We start from the raw sequence: 16,312 nt of genomic DNA on the forward strand, positions 1-16,312 counted from the left end.
TCAGGAAATGTTAAGGCAGAGTTACAAGGTTGAGACCTTGTAAAATTATTATAAGGATTTAATTAAATATGTAGAACATGCTTAGAACTTTGGCATAAAGCAAACACTTAGGAGGTATTCATTACTGTTACTATGACAGAAGGTGCATTGAACTCTGTGTGTGTGTCTCTGTGTGTGTGTATGTGTCTGTCTGGTATGTGGAAGGTAGCAAAGTAAATAGAAAAGAACATTTCCCCAAGATTATTATTGATAACATTATTATTATTGATAACATCTTTGAGATTTAGTCTTTTCGTATTTATTGGTATTTACTAGGTGCACTGCACTAGACAACTGTATAGCAATAGGAGTTTAAAATATACAAGGTGGCGCTGGAGAGATATCATGGATGGAGGTAAAGCATTTGCCTTGCATGCAGGATATCAGTGGTTAGAATCCAGGCAACCCTTATGGTCCCCTGAGCCTGCCAGGAGCAATTTATGACATAGAGCCAGGAGGAACCCCTGAGCACTGCCGGGTGTGACCCAAAAACCAAAAAAAAATAAAATAAAATATACAAGGAGATTCATTCAAAATTATGAATATGTGAGAGAGGTCAAGGCAAGCTTATAGTCCCATAGGACAAACAGTAGAGTCAGAGTTGGAATGGGGTAAAGTTTGAAAGACAAACAACTGGGGAAAGAGGGCCAGATTGCTTCATATAGCTCTGATGCCCTTTGTATACTGCTGATATGAGATAAAGAAGACATAGGCAGTTGAGAAATGTGACCACATTTTATATTTTGAGAGCATAACCCTGGTGATAATACTTAGCCAGGCCAACTCAAATCTTGTTAGGAAATGAGACCTGTTGCCTCAAAACTTGTAGGCACAGGATGAATTTCAGTACAAATTAAAATCAAGGAATTTTGAAATAAAGGCGGTGACAAAGTAAGCCATGATGCTGTATAATGAGAAGATTTTTCAAAGTAGATTTCATGCTGGCATCACTTGAATAAACATGAAAAATAATATTACCTGGGACCCATTCTCAGAGATTATACTGTTGTGATTGACATGGTTGTCGTCTGGCCATATCATCAGGAATGTTAGAAAGACATCAGGAATTGTGAACGCTCTCCAGATGATTAAAAAAAAAAAACTTGTGAATTTGGTGTATAAATACTATACAAGTCAGGGCGGGCAATACTGATCTCGCAAGGAATCACCTGGAACTGGCAAAGAACCAGTTTCAGTTTGGCCCTTTAAGTTGCCTGACAATTTTTGTGTCTCATTAATCTAACTTACACTGCCCTGGGCATTTGGAATATAACAATGAACAAAAATCAAAGCAAAGATGTTTGCCCCTGGGGGCCGGAGAGTGGTAGGGCTAACCCAGGAGGGATTTGGTTTGATTCCCGGTATCCCAAATGGTCCCCAGCCTGCCAGGGCAATTTCTAAGTCCAGAGCCAGGAGTAACCACTCAGCGATGCTGGATGTGGCCCAAAGATCAATCAATCAATATAAATAAATAAAGTTAAAAAAAAAAAGATGTTTGCCCTTTAGGAGACAGAAAGATACTAAACTATCAGAATGAGTAAATTCCTTGAAATCCTAGAGATTACTGAAATTTTAAAAATGAATGGCCCCTGAGGTTTGAGGGTGGTGGTAGTGTGTGTATATGTTTGAATCTCATCTCCTGATAGGAGCCAGAACAGGCTATTCTAATAGCAGACTTGTATAATTTGATTTATAATCAAATTTAAATAATTTAAAGCCTGCAGTTATAAGTTTGGATTTCTTTTCTCCCTTATCTCTCTCTCCTCTCTCTCTCTGCACATCCCTTCCCATCCTAGTGTCACAGAGTGGTGTCTTTAGACACTAATCCCCTGTCTCTGTCATCCTGACTCCAAGGGAAGAATGCCACCTAGCGAATCATCCAAAGTTGGCCACCCCTGCCAAGTGCAACATGGAGCTCAGTTCCAAATTCCCTCCCTCCGATTATTTTTTACTTTTTAAGTTAAATTAAATTAGTAAGATGACACCTCACTATTCAATTAAATCTTTCCTTAGATATGTAAAAGCCCACCTGAAAAAGTTCCTTTGTCTGACCTTCAGCCTTCTGGTTTGAATTGAGAATGTTAAATCATAGGGTTCTGGCTTTGACTCAATCAGAGATATATAACAAGAAGCCACTGACTCTTAGAATCTCAGCTATTAATCTTTCGCCACCACCCTGCTTCTTCAGACCCGTCTGGGGGTGATCTCACATTTCGTGGGACTTAACTTTACAGCTTGCCTCTATTGGGAGCTAACTGCAAGCTAGGCTCTGGGCGCCCCTACCCGATCTTCTCTAGCACCCCCTTGGTGCTAGATCCTTCTTTCCCCATCAGCCAGATGCCTGGATCCCCTGCTGCACCTCTCCTCTCCCCAGATGGCCTTGACTCGGAAAAGCCCCCGTCTCTGCAGCACAGCGCCACCCAGAGCCCGAGAGCAGCTGCATCGACGAGGCTGCAGGAGTTGCCTGGGGGTCTCCCGCACCCGCCACCGATTGTCGCGTTGCCAGGGGTTGCAGAACGTGGAACCCCGGGTTATTGCGTCCTTCCAAGGATGTGGGGGCGGTGTGAAGAGGAGATGGGGGACAAAGATGGGAAGAGCTCCGAGAAAGCGGCGGGTACTGGGGCCATCCCTTAGCACTCAGCTCACCCCAGGGCCCCGATTTGGGGGCTTCTTTCCCGCAAGTGTCCCCCCGCCAACAGGGGGTAGAGTCTAGGACGGGGAGGGGGACGGGAAAGTACCCCCACTCAACCCAGACTAGGGTCCCTAGCCGTGCCCTCAGCCCCTCCTGCCAAGTCTGTGCATCTTCGAAGGACAAATGCAGGTCGCTGCCTCCCGATGGCTGTCCTCGGGGCTCGGGGCCGTCCGCGGGCGGCAGGGCTGTTGCGGTAGTCGAGGCTCGAGAAGCGGCGGGTGCAGGTTTCTGTGCTGTGCTAAAGTATGCTAAATCCCGCGAGTCCCTGACCCCGAAGGGAGGACAGTCGTGTGCTCCGCAGTCCTGATCAAGTAGCCTGCTGCTTGGCAGCGATGTCCCCACAGCAGGAGGGTATGGGGGGGTCACCTAGGGCTCCCCCCCCCCCCGGCCTGAACCTCTTGGACCACCGCAGGCTTTAGCGTCTAGGTGCGGACCCGGCCTTGGGGGCCACAGACACGACCCCCTGCCACTTGCCATTTCCAATCTACCATTCCCTCAAATGTCTCTGAATTCAATCAATTTTTTTCATATAGAAAAATCTCTATTTTCTATATGAAAATGTGAAATTTTCATAATATTTTTTGGATTATCAGTCTTCACTTCTCAATCAGTTTCACTTGTGGATGTTTGGTCTCCTCTTGGCAGAAGGCAGTCACATAGTACACCCCTAATATATGGAAAACTGTGATAGCCCTGTTTTATTTTCTTTACTTCTGGGGACTGAAGAGTACCAAAAAAAATTTTTTTTAAGTAAACCACATTTTTTTGGTTTGATTCATTGGGGTTTTTTGTTTTGTTTTGTTTTGTTTTGGCCACGCCCGGTAGTGCTCAGGGATTTCTCCTGGCTCTGCACTCAGGAATCTCTCCTGGTAGTGATTGGGGACCCAATTTGATGCCAAAGATTTAACCTGGGTAGGCCATATACAAGGCAAACTCCCTCCCCACTGTGCTATTGCTCCGAACCCATACCAAAATATTTATAAAAGAACACTCACTGTAGAAGATTATTGAAATGTTGAGGAATAAGTTACTTACCCATTCTTTCTAATAATACAGCAAGTAATTAATAAGTGTACCCACTATGGACTTCATTGGGGCTAGGTTTTAGAAACATACATTTAGACAGAGACCCATCCAGCCAACTAGAACCAACTACACTTTGGGATCATAATGTGGGATACTAGGACTAAATATCTAAGCCCAACCCCCTATGGTTGAAATGGACAAGTGGCTTGAATACAGAGAATGAAGGAAGCACATTGGGAAAAATAACCACAAACTCAACAAGTATAGGTCTTGTATGGCCCACCTCCGCAACTATTCTCCAAAAGAATATGATGCCTCCCAGGTAGACTGGTCCAAGCTGATAATTGTGGGGCCTTGTAGTAATAGTGAGTGTTCATATTACTCTTTTTTTTTGTTTGTTTGTTTTTTTTTTTTAGGCCACCCCCTGTGACGCTCAGGGGTTACTCCTGGCTATGCGCTCAGAAGTTGCTTCTGGCTTCTTGGGGGACCATATGGGGCGCCGGGGGATCGAACCGCGGTCTGTCCTAGGCTAGCGCAGGCAAGGCAGGCACCTTACCAACAGCGCCACCGCCCGGCCCCCATATTACTCTTTTTGCGTGAGGGCACAGCAGTCACAGACACACCTTACACCCCCTGACATGGAGATGGCCCAGTCCCACAATTGAAATTTATTCACTCTGCAAAACTACCAAATTGGTCTATATCTATTGTTCCTGGACCTGGTAGCTAGGAAATGTTCAAATTTTAGAGTACTATTAGTCCAGTAGGATCTCAGAAAATTTAATAGGGAAAGTTGTATAAAAGGCCACCAAGATCAATGAGCCTAAACAATAACACAGAAGGCTCAACTAGCAATACCAATACAGTAGATCCTGACTCCTTGTGGAATATAACAATAACTACCAATTGACTCTTATTGACCTAAGTTATAATAGTTCCATTTTCTTTGTGTTATAACAAACAATATAAAATAAATTTGTGCCTACAAGGGGGGAGGCTGGAGTGGTGAATAGAAAACTGGAGACATTGATGAAGGAAAGGCCACATTGTGTTGGGATTGGGATTGGAACATTTTATGCCCAAAACAGCTGTATTATGAACAACTTTGATAAATCAGGGTTTTATAATAAAAGTAATGTTTTAAAAGTATGGGTCTTACAGAATAGTCTCACTCATTTATGGGTTTTAAGAAAAATTAAGAACATTATTGTAATAATGCCCAGAAGGCCAGAAGTACTGGCTCACAATATGAAGCTCACCACAAAGAGTGATGAGTGAGTGCAGTTAAGGAAATAACTACTCTATCATAACAATCTTTTTTTTTTTTTTTTTGGTTTTTGGGCCACACCTGGCAGTGCTTAGGGGTCACTCCTGGCTGTCTGCTCAGAAATAGCTCCTGGCAGGCACGGGGGGAGGGGGCATATGGAACACCGGGATTTGAACCAATCACCTTAGGTCCTGGATCGGCTGCTTGCAAGGCAAACGCCGCTGTGCTATCTCTCCAGGCCCTATCATGACAATCTTAATGAGTGAGAGAAGTAGAATACCTGGTTTGAATACAGGCAAGGTTGGGGGGGGGTGGCATTGGTGGTGGGAATGTTGCACTGGTGAAGGAAGGTATTCTGTTTATGACTGAAACCCAACTACAATCATGTTTGTAATAATGCTGCTTAAATAAAGATTTTATTAAAAAAATAATGTGTCTTGTTGTGCCACGCAGTGACATCAGGCACTTCCAGATATACCATCTATGGATTTTCCTGGAGCAGTGAGCTAATATATCCCCAAGAAAAATTTTAGCCAGCAGACCCATTGGTGGACATTGATTATACCCCCTACGTAGATTACTGGTAATATTTCTGAAATTCATGACATGATAGTGACTTACAATGTCTTTCTTACTATTTGGCACATTCTCTTCCTTGTAAAAATTACAGGCCAAAAAAGGGCCTCTATCAAATTCCTTTTCCCAGAGAAATTTCCGCACCAAATATTAAGACAGGCTTGGTCTCTTTCTGTCAGCCTATTTCTAAAGGCTAAGTCAAAACTTAGCATCTTAAAGACAATGTCTTCTCTCCTAGTCTTTGAACACCACAGCAGGATGACTTTGCCTCAGGGACTATCCCTGTCACTTTGAATACCTGCTAACAAACAGGTTTGGGCAGTGTAGAATTAGGCTATTGAATTTACTAGGTATAATTCTGTACCCCTTTTATATAAGTTTTATCTCTTTCTATAACCAGACCATAGGAAGTTGGTCTTAGCCCCTATCTAGAAAACTATTCCCTTAGGTTAAGGATATTTGTTATTAGAAAGGAAACCTGGATTCTTGTAATACCTTTACATCAGTAATGACACATAGGGCCAGGGACTACTTTGATATCTAAGAAATTAGCCTTTCTTTTATCCTCTGGCTCCTAACTGAACTCTATTCTATTCTAAGATTACAAACCACCTAAATCCATGTGTAGTATTTGTTTTAAAATCAAACAATGTACAATGATAGTTTCTGTACTTTGAAAAGAAACAAATGTGGGCATTCCTTTCATGATATGACTGTCCCTTTACCCTTTATATACTCCCAGCTTGGAGATTAAACTTGTCTCAGGTCTATTGAAGATGTGGGTCCCCATTTATTTTGTGTACTTTCATTATTTCATATTTCATATTCGGCTGCTTGTGTACCTGTTTTCCTCTCGTGAAGGATTTTTTCCCCACTAGAGATGCTGAAATGCAAGACGCCTGCAGTGTCGTTGCTTGTGCACAACAGAATCTAGATAAGGGAAGAAATTCATTGTACTGAACCATGATTACTTGGTTCATGATTGCACAATTTTAATTCACACAAAACCTGTTACATTAACCTAATTCAATGAAGAATTAATTTATACATCAATATGCATATTAAAATCAGAGGACAGAAATCTATTTTTCTGTGTAAGCTAAATTTATCTAATATCCTGTAATAAATTACATTAGAAGATTATTATTGGTACATTAACAGACAATCCAGTTGAAGTACTTCTTGAGCATGTTTGCCAATTTGGAAGCTCATTTATGGAAAATACAAACCTTGGGTAGATCCCAAGAACTAAGAATTATTGACTTTTTTCTGAGCAATAGAAAGTTTCATTTTAAATTGCAAGTGGCCAACCAGGATCATTTGAAGAATTAGTAAGAAGTTAAATCCTTTGCCTTTTTCTGTTGGTTTGGGTTTCAGGAACTACACCTAAAGGTGCTGAGAGGCAAGTTTCCCAAAATTACTCTTGGGTGGTGCTTTTGGAGCACCTAACTCAAACTCTTCTATTGGCAAAAAAAAAAAAAAAATTCTATTGAATTATCTCTCTGGTACAAAACATTTATTTTTTACTTATTAGTTTATGAAATTTTTTGTTTACAAAACAGGTCAGGGCTTCTTCCATCTTCTGGAGTCTAGAGCCAATATTGACCTTAGCCAAGCCAAATGCATTCAATTTCCCAGGAGTTTGAACTATAAGACTAAGAAGTAAGAAGAGGAAGATCAACTAAAGAAAACCTGTTATCACAGAAGCCACACTGGCACACAGTCCATGTGTCCCCATTGTTTGGCTATAGAAAAATAATGTTCTCACCTACTTCCTAAGTTTTATTTTTCAAGCCACATGTCAATTCTAAAAACTGATGCCTTTCCAATAAATCTCTTTATGCTGAAGATGATCAGAGAAAATTTCTTGCTGGCAACCAATAATTTTAACTGAGACATAAGTAACTCAAGGAAAGAAGTAAATTGTGCATTCATCAAGTTTCTTGTTGAGATTAGGCTATATAAAGTAAGAGGAGCTTACTTTGAGATATATAAGGGAAGGTGGCAGGAAGCTAGTTTAGACAAATAGATGAAGTATAATTTGGAGGGCACCGGTCTCCAAGTGAAATGGGAACAGAAGGAATTATAACCGGAGAGGAGAGGCAAGAGGGAGAAATCAATCCATTTTAATAGAGCATGTAAAATGAAGTCATCTGACGGACAGAAATGTTCTTCAGGCTGGTACAATTTTTTTCTCTTGTCAATTGAAGATACGTTTACAGCCTTCAAACCTGTGAGTTCTTCTACTGAAGTCATTGTTGATGTAACTGAACAAGTGCAAGATAGTAATAGAAATATGTCAGAAGTAAGTCCTCCAGAACTGTAAAGACAAATAGTTAAGAACAAATTCACAAATAAATGCTCCTCAAAATAGCCATTACGCAAGAAATGTGTAATGGAATTTTGTCCCAAGCTTAAATAATACAGTTAAAAGACACACATAACATGAAGTGCCTCCACATCGCAAAGATAAGAACAATCAGTGCTGGTGGGGATGTGGAGAGAAAGAAATTCGCATTCACTGCTGGTGGGAATGCCATCTAGTCCAGCCCTTATGGAAAACAATATGGAGATTCCTCAAAAATCAGGAAGTTGAGCTACCATATGATCCAGCTATATCACTCCTAGGTATATATCCTAGGAATATAAAAACACAATACAAATATTCCTTTTGCACACCTATATTTATTGCAGCACTATTTACAATAGCCAGAATCTTAAACAACTCAGGTGGCCAATAACAATGAGTGGCTATAGAAACTGTGATACATAAACACAATGAAATACTATGCAGCTGTCAGGAGAGATGAAGTCATGAAATTTTCCTATACATAAATGGACATGAAAACTATTATGCTGAGTGAAATAAGTTAGAGGGAGAGAAACAGAATAGTCCCACTCATCTATGGTATTTAAGAAAAATAAAAGACATTCTTGTAATAACTCCCTAGAGACAATAGAGATGAGGGTTGGAAGGATCAGCCCTGGATGTGAATCTTATCACAAAATATGGTGAATGCAGTTACATTAACAACTATCATAACAATGGTAGTGAGTGAGAGAAATAGAATGTCTATCTCAAATACAGGTAGGGAATGGGGGAAGTGGGGAATGAGAGGCATTGGTGGTGGTGGGGATGTTGCACTGGTGAAGTGGATGTTGTTTTTTATGACTAAAACCCAACTACAAACATACTTGTAATTATGGTGCTTAAATAAAAAAATATTATTATTATTATTATTTTGGTTTTTGGGCCATACCCGTTTGACACTCAGGGGTTACTCCTGGCTATGCACTCAGAAATCGCCCCTGGCTTGTGGGGACCATATGGGATGCCAGGGGATCGAACCACGGTCTGTCCTACACTAGCGCTTGCAAGGCAAGACACCTTACCTTTAGCGCCACCTTCCAGGCCCCATAAAAAATTATTTTTAAAAAATAAATAAATATAAAAAATATGAGGTGCCTCAGTTTTGTATGGGTCATCGTGTGACCTCCCAAACATCACTGCATTGCCACCCAAACATGAATAATTTAAGTTTTGCATAGTTAGAACAACTTTCCAGGAGTGGTTTCCTGACTTCCAGTACAACATACAACCCCCCCTTGTGACTCCCCCAAGCATAGCTTACATTGTTCTATTCATTTTGTGTTGATGTTTGATTTGAAAGGATAATATATGCATTACTTTTTTGTTTGATTTTGGGCCACACCCAGTGATGCTCAGGGTTGTTCCTGGCTCTGTGCTCAGATGTCACTCCTGGCAGGCTCTGGGGACTGTAGGGGATGCTGGATCAAACCTAACTCAGTCACATGCAAGGCAGACACCTACCTACTGTGTTATTTCTCTGACACACACACTCAGGTTATTTTAAATTAAATTTGGAAAGGAATTATGTTTAGTGAAGTAATGCCAGGTGTCAATATGATTTAAGAACTTTCTATAGCTATAATACTAACTTTCTACACAGATTATTAAAATATTTTGGGATCATGCCCATTAGTTCTGGCTTTATGCTCAGGTGTCACTCCTGATAGTATTCAGGGGACCATATGTGGCCTGGGGACTGAGTCAGATAGACTAGTATATACAAGGTGTTCTGACTAGCCATGAGACAGATTTGTTTGAAATTTGTCTTCCTTTTTAAACTCTTTGTATGCAGCTACTAGTGAACTGCTCAATCTACCTGGATAATTAGTCTCTGAGTAACTGAGACATTAAAGACAAATTGCTTTTAAGCTTGCTAAACAAGCAATGCCAACAATATAGTTAACCAATGCTTTATTTGGAAAATTATTAATTTGAGGTAAATGATATAAAATCTGTTAAACTATAAATAAGTGGCAAGGTAACATGCCCAAAATTAAATTTCAACAAAGTTTAACAGGTAATGACAAAAATATAGAAGAGTAGAAAACATAACAGAAGCAAATTGCATAGATTATAAAACAGTAAATTAAAAATAAATCAAGAGCTCAATCATTTTAAGATTGGTCTAATAATAATTTAATTGTAAAGAAAGAAAAGGAATAAGGCCAACCAGTAAATAAAATCACTAAAACATAAATCCCCTCTCAAGAATCTAATAGACACAAATTGTGAAGTATATATTCCTTATTAACATTCCATAAAGCCATATTTACATACCATATAAATGTATGTTGCAACATAAAATAGAAAAAACTACTTAGACTCAAAGAATCATACTACATATGGAGTTAGTATACTTAGTAAAGACCTTATATTTACAAAAATATACAATAATACATAAATTATTTCTGCCAAATTATATATTTAAAGAATACATACAATTTAGATTAATTTACAAATGGGGACCCCCCATCTAACACCATGCACAAATATCAAATTCAAATGGATTAAAGAACTTGATATCAAGTCTGAAACCATAGGTATATAGAACAACATATAAGTAAAACACTATGTGACATAGAGACTAAAGGCATCTTCAAGGAGAAAATAGCACTCTCCAAATAAGTGAAAATAGATAAACAGATGGGACTATATTAAGCTGAGAAGCTTCTGCACTTCAAAAGAAATAGTGACTAAGACACAAAAGCCACCTACAGTATGGGAGAAACTATTCGCCCAATACCCATCAGACAAGGGACTAATATTCAAAATATACAAGGTACTGACAGAACTTAATAAGAAAAAAAAACATATAACCAGATCAAAAAAAAAATGGGGAGAAGAAATGAACACACTTCCTCAAAGAAGAAATACAAATGGCCAAAAGACACATGAAAAAAATGCTCCATGTCACTAATGATCAGGGAGATGCAAATCAAAACAACAATGAGGTAACATCTCACACCACAAAGACTGGCACACATTGCGGGGTCCTGAAGCCCCCCGGAGGGGCCCGGCCAGCGGGGATCGGCTGGGGAGGCTCTGGGACAACCGCACCTTTATTTTGTAGAGCAGAAGATCAACCACACCTGTAAAAATCTGAGAGAGGTTAATAGTAACGACCTAAGGCAATGTCTCACTGCTCAAAGGCAACTTTATTTGACTACAGCTCCTTCTTATATAGTGAAGGAGAAGGGGGCAGTACAAAGGTGATGTCAATCACACTTTTGGCGCGAAGGTCCATACAAGGCAAGAATACATATCAGGCTACAAGGAACAAAGAAAGTAAATCATTCTCTAAATAAGGAAATGGGCAGTGGGCTAGGGGGCTGGATGACCTGCAAGTCATGATGAACGTGCTGTTTCCATGGAAACTTCTAGTGACCTTCTAGCTGCATTCCTAACTGCTTAATTATCAGGAGGTGGTGGAAGATGTGCCTGCCTCAGTGATCTTGAACAGACAATGTAACATATACTTATTGATAACAGTTTCGCTGACTTCGGAATGTAGAGTGGCCTTGTTTCTGATAACGGTACCAGGCAGTGTTGCTCTCCTCCGGGCTAAAGTTAATTATATCCTGCAGCTGCACATTCCTTTCTCTTTAGCTCAAAAACTTATAGCAAGACTGCATGTAGCCTTTAGGTGAAAGGCTGGACTATGGCAGAAAGAACAGCAAAATGGCCTCAAAAAAGTCACAGTCCCCAACATCTCCCCCTTTCTCTTCTATAAAAAGAAGGAAAGTCGTGAGCGGGTGGAAGAACCGTGTCTTAGGCTACAAGGTTTGACCAGGTCGGACACGGCCAAAGCCGCATTTAAAAGGTGGCTACAAACGCCGTGGGTGTGCACAGAGATCCGAATTATGCGCTGTAGCCTTTTTGGGCCGTGCCCTAACTGGGACCTTGCTAATCCCGTCGTAGGTGTCTCCACAGCCGAGAGCACAAGTACCGGAGCGAACTCCGTCTGTTAGCTATGCGCTCTATCTCCTGGAAACTTAGTGGCTGGAAGGGCGGCTTGGTGACAAAAGCCAAGTTTTCACAGGAGTCACGCGGGGTTAGACGCTGGTAGTTAACCTGAATAGAGGTTTTTGCTTTTTCATCTACCTGATTCTTAATAAAGGCAGTGATTTTGCAAAAAATCCATGGGCCAAGAGAAAAGAGCAGCATGAGGCTAATGAGTGGGCCCAAAATAGTGGACAAGATAGTGTGAAGCCAAGGGGAAGAGAAAAACCAACCCTGGTACCAACCTTGTTCTTCATCGAAATGTTTTTGGAAGTCTTTTATACCGTCACCAATGTGTTGAACGCTGTTCCTAACTAGTCCAGTTTTGTCTTTAAAAATACAACATTGTTCCTTAAGGGCTACACAGACATCCCTTCCTTTATAAGGGCAAAATCTAAAGCACGACGATTTTGGAGAACAACATCAGCAAGGGAACTAACAGTATCAGTGAGAAATTGTAAGCTATGTTTGATTGCATTAATGTCTTGTTCTACAGCCTGAGTGAGAATGCGAAAATTGGACTGAGAGGAGACGAGTGAGTAAATTTCTGTGCCAGCACCAGTAGCAGTGCCAATGGCTAGGAGAACTGCAAGGGTAACTGTTGTAAAGGGCTCACAACATCGGTGAAAGACGGAAGGATAAGGGTAGGAGTTGAGGAGAGAAGCTAAGCCAACAGCGTTCACAATTTGGGTCTGTGAGGGCTAGAGCAGGGGCATTTATAAGATTTAAAATAACTTGAGAGGAGGAGGATGGGCCAGAAGGCAGAGTCCGTAGCTCACAACCTGCCCAACAGTGAGTTAATGACGCTGAGGCTGAACTTCCCAGAGAAGAAGTTCAGAGTTATTGGTGTAGATAGGAGGTTCAAACGTTGTGATGCTTTTATAAAACGGCAAAACCGGTGAATAGCAGATCCAACAGTGTTCATAGCTGGTGTTAGAGAGTGCCTGGGCAGAGGCATTGACCATTTGCAGGATGAGGTTCGAGGTGGAAACCGACCAACAGGTTTGATGGTTATTCTAGGCATTAACAAAGCTAAAACATAACAATCATGATAAGCAAGAAACATTTCAGTAACAATATGGGGAGAAAATTCAGTGGAGCAAACAAAATAAGTGGAGTTGGGGGCTTCAATGAAGATGGAAGAGTTGTTAACAATAATGGTTTGATTGCAAATGTCTGATTGTTGAACAGGGGGGCACATATATGGTTTGAGTAAGCAAAGTTCCACGACCGTGACTTGTTTGCAATGGAGGTTGTTGGTGGCAGTGGTGGGCATCCAAGGCAGCTAGGCAGAGTGCCCAATTCAGCATTGTCAAAGGTGGAGTCAGTTAGAAACAGGTTTGCAGGAATGGCGGCTAGCAGGAGGTTTATAAGAAAACAGCTTAGCAGGAGGCAAAATGGTTACTTTATATAAAAATTAAGAATTTACTTAGTCCTCTGGCTTGGGTTTACAGGCAGAAAACATTAGCAATTTACATTACACTAGTTATTTTTGAATACCACGGGAATGTTATTTGACTTCTGTTAGACTTTGGCATAAAAGAAAATTTATAATTAACAATTGCTAATTAAAAAATTTTTTTAAACTGAATATAAAGGATTTTTCTTAAACTTCTAGTTATTATGTTAAAGCTGGATGCTATTTTTTAGCCATAAATACATATTCTATAGGCCTGAACTTACACATAGCAGGAAAGCCAGGTGACTGCAAAGTCCAGAAATTCTCCAGGGAAAAGTTATCCCCGATGGCCATTGAGAAATCTGGGGTTTGCCATCCCCCACACCCTCCGCCATGTTCTTAGAAGGACAAAGCTAGCTTAATACATAATTTTTAACACATGATTTTTAGTTGCAAGATGCCAGTTTGTGAACTGACCAGACTGAACCAGGTTGAAAAAATTAATTGAAATTTGAAAAATGGATAAGGCTTTAAAAATTGTATTATTATAAAATGTAGAGATAACAAATAAACAGACAAAACAAAACAACACTAAACACAACATTTTACACTTGTGGCCACTTTCATTCATCACAACAGACACATAAACAGACAAAAGGATTGATTTAAGACTTATTTATAAAAAATTGACAAGCGCTTTTAAATATTTAGCTAGCATGTTTGTGAGAAGAAAAAAAAATTTTTGTAGAAAAAATTTTTTTAGTTTTGAGAAGTACTTAATGTAGATGGAGTGGAACTTTGCTGAAAATAAATTTTAAGGTTTAGATTTAACACAAAACATTTTTAAAACAATTTTAATTTGAAGTTTAAAACATTAAGTAAAATGGTTAATGAGCACTGTAGAAGGAGTCTTCACTCTGAAGTATGAAATCATTTGCTGTAAATGAATAGGTTTTCTTTAAATTGGTTTTGCAGTAGAACAGTAAGACAGCTGCAATAAAGTGTTAAAATTTTTATGATTAAACACAATAGCATGAACTATGATTATTAAAGGTATAAAAACTGATTTTAAAAAATAAACAACTGTTTTTACTATGAAGACTTTATGTGAATAATTTGTAAAAAATATTATATACCAAATTAACTAAATGCTTAGATTATTATAAAATATAGTTAAAGACATCTGATACATTTACACACCTAGAACTTAAGACTAAAATTATATTTAATACTAGTTAATTTGCTTATAAGTTTAGTTACTTTTATATATTACTTATAAAATTATATATAATATATTTTTCATTTATATTATTTTTTCACTGCGACACAAATATACAGATTTGTATAATGTGCTGATATTTTGAATGCACTTAAAATAATAGTTCTTTCAATGCAGAAATAAAGAACAACCATTGCTGTAGCACAAAGTTAAAACTAAGGGTACTATAAAGCACACCTAGGTGTTTACTGTGCATTAAATTAACTATATTGTTTAAAAAGGTTAACCACATTATTTTTCACATAATTTTGTAAATACTTTAAAATAAATTAAATTTAATAAATTTAATAAATAAAATTAAAATAAAAAATTTTAATAGAAATATAAAAGACTTAAATTTAACACTATTGTGTTTATTTGGATTTTAAAACACTAAGAAGTTTTTCTTTTACCAATATTTTGTTATCTGTAAAGTGACAGAATTATGACCTTGCTTTAAAATTTTCTGAGAGGCACGAAAAAAAAAAAAGTTTATTGCCGTTATTTTCCTGTTGCTTTTTAATGTTTTAATAATTACTTTACACCACTTAATGCACTAAACGTAATAACACAATATCTGACGAAGTGTAGGGCTGACAAGGTGAAGCAGAGTCTTTTACTGATAACTCGGGGAGGGGCCAGCACAGTTAACAGCAGGAAGGCTAGAGGCAAATTATTTACAGTCAGCAGGGTGTAATGATATAGAGAAGAAAAAAAAAGCAATATTTTAAGATTAATTACTAATTTATTGGAATTAGAGGGAATGGCAACCGAAGAGGGGAGTCTGGGTTGCAAAAGCACCATGGGGATCATGGTTTTATTAATTGATTTGAGAATATGCAAGAGATGCCACTTTTCAGATTTCTTTTGAATAACAAAGATTGGGTATTTCAGGGTGAATTGGAAGGCTTAAAGTGGGAGTGGCAGGGTCTGAGCTGGCTGTTTCCCAAGGCTGGCAGGAAAGAGGCTGAAGGAGGCTGAGGACTGGTTTGAGCAAAATGTACTGAGTAAAAGGTACATTAGGCTCAGAAGTTTTAACAGCAAAGTGTAGATATCGCAAGGTTTTATGGCTTAGCAGCTGATACTTTGTAATTATCCTGCTCACTGTGCCCTTAGAATTTTTTGTAGGCGCTGCAGCAGTTTCTGTTTTATGGCACTCAGCCTGACTTTTATTAGTTTGTTTCTTTGAATTCTCAAGAGGGGGGGCTTGGCCGTGGAATTCAGTGGGCAGAGGACAGACAACTATAGATTTAGGAGGGGGGGGGAATGCCTGAAGGGCAGAAACCTGTGAATTAAGAGAAGCAGCCTGTTTTTGAAGGCTTAAGATTTGTTTAAGATTTTTAATTTGGCCAAGTAGTTTCATATCTATAGCTTTAAGAGGGGGAGCGGTGAGAGGAGGGAATCTGCCATGGTTAGGGACTGAGCGTCTTGGGCATTTAGAATTTTTCCCCTGGGGTGCGGGGGATCAGTGGGAGGCGTTTGAGAAGGTAGCTGCGGAGGCTGCTGAGCAGGCGGGGGGGGGGGGGAAGACTTTTTCCATTAGGGAGAAAGACAGGAAAGGTAGTAGCACTGGTTTTTGAGCTAAGAGCATTATCAAGTTTGTTAGAGAGGTGAGACACCATGGATGTAATTGTGGTGAGTTGGGAACTCAAGTCAGAAAGGGGGGGGGGGGGAGGGAGAAAGCA

General features: G+C 39.4%; 1 non-coding gene across 1 annotated transcript; it reads right to left on the reverse strand.

The window, feature by feature from the left end:
* Positions 1 to 14,714: 14,714 nt before the first annotated feature.
* Positions 14,715 to 14,844, reverse strand: LOC126005032 (small nucleolar RNA SNORA22). The gene has a single exon (XR_007494217.1). It is a non-coding gene; the product is annotated as a small nucleolar RNA SNORA22 (small nucleolar RNA).
* Between the last annotated feature and the right edge of the window lie 1,468 nt (positions 14,845 to 16,312).

The sequence above is a fragment of the Suncus etruscus genome, chromosome 3 (assembly GCF_024139225.1).
Source record: "Suncus etruscus isolate mSunEtr1 chromosome 3, mSunEtr1.pri.cur, whole genome shotgun sequence".
In the NCBI taxonomy this organism is placed as follows: Eukaryota; Metazoa; Chordata; class Mammalia; order Eulipotyphla; family Soricidae; genus Suncus; species Suncus etruscus.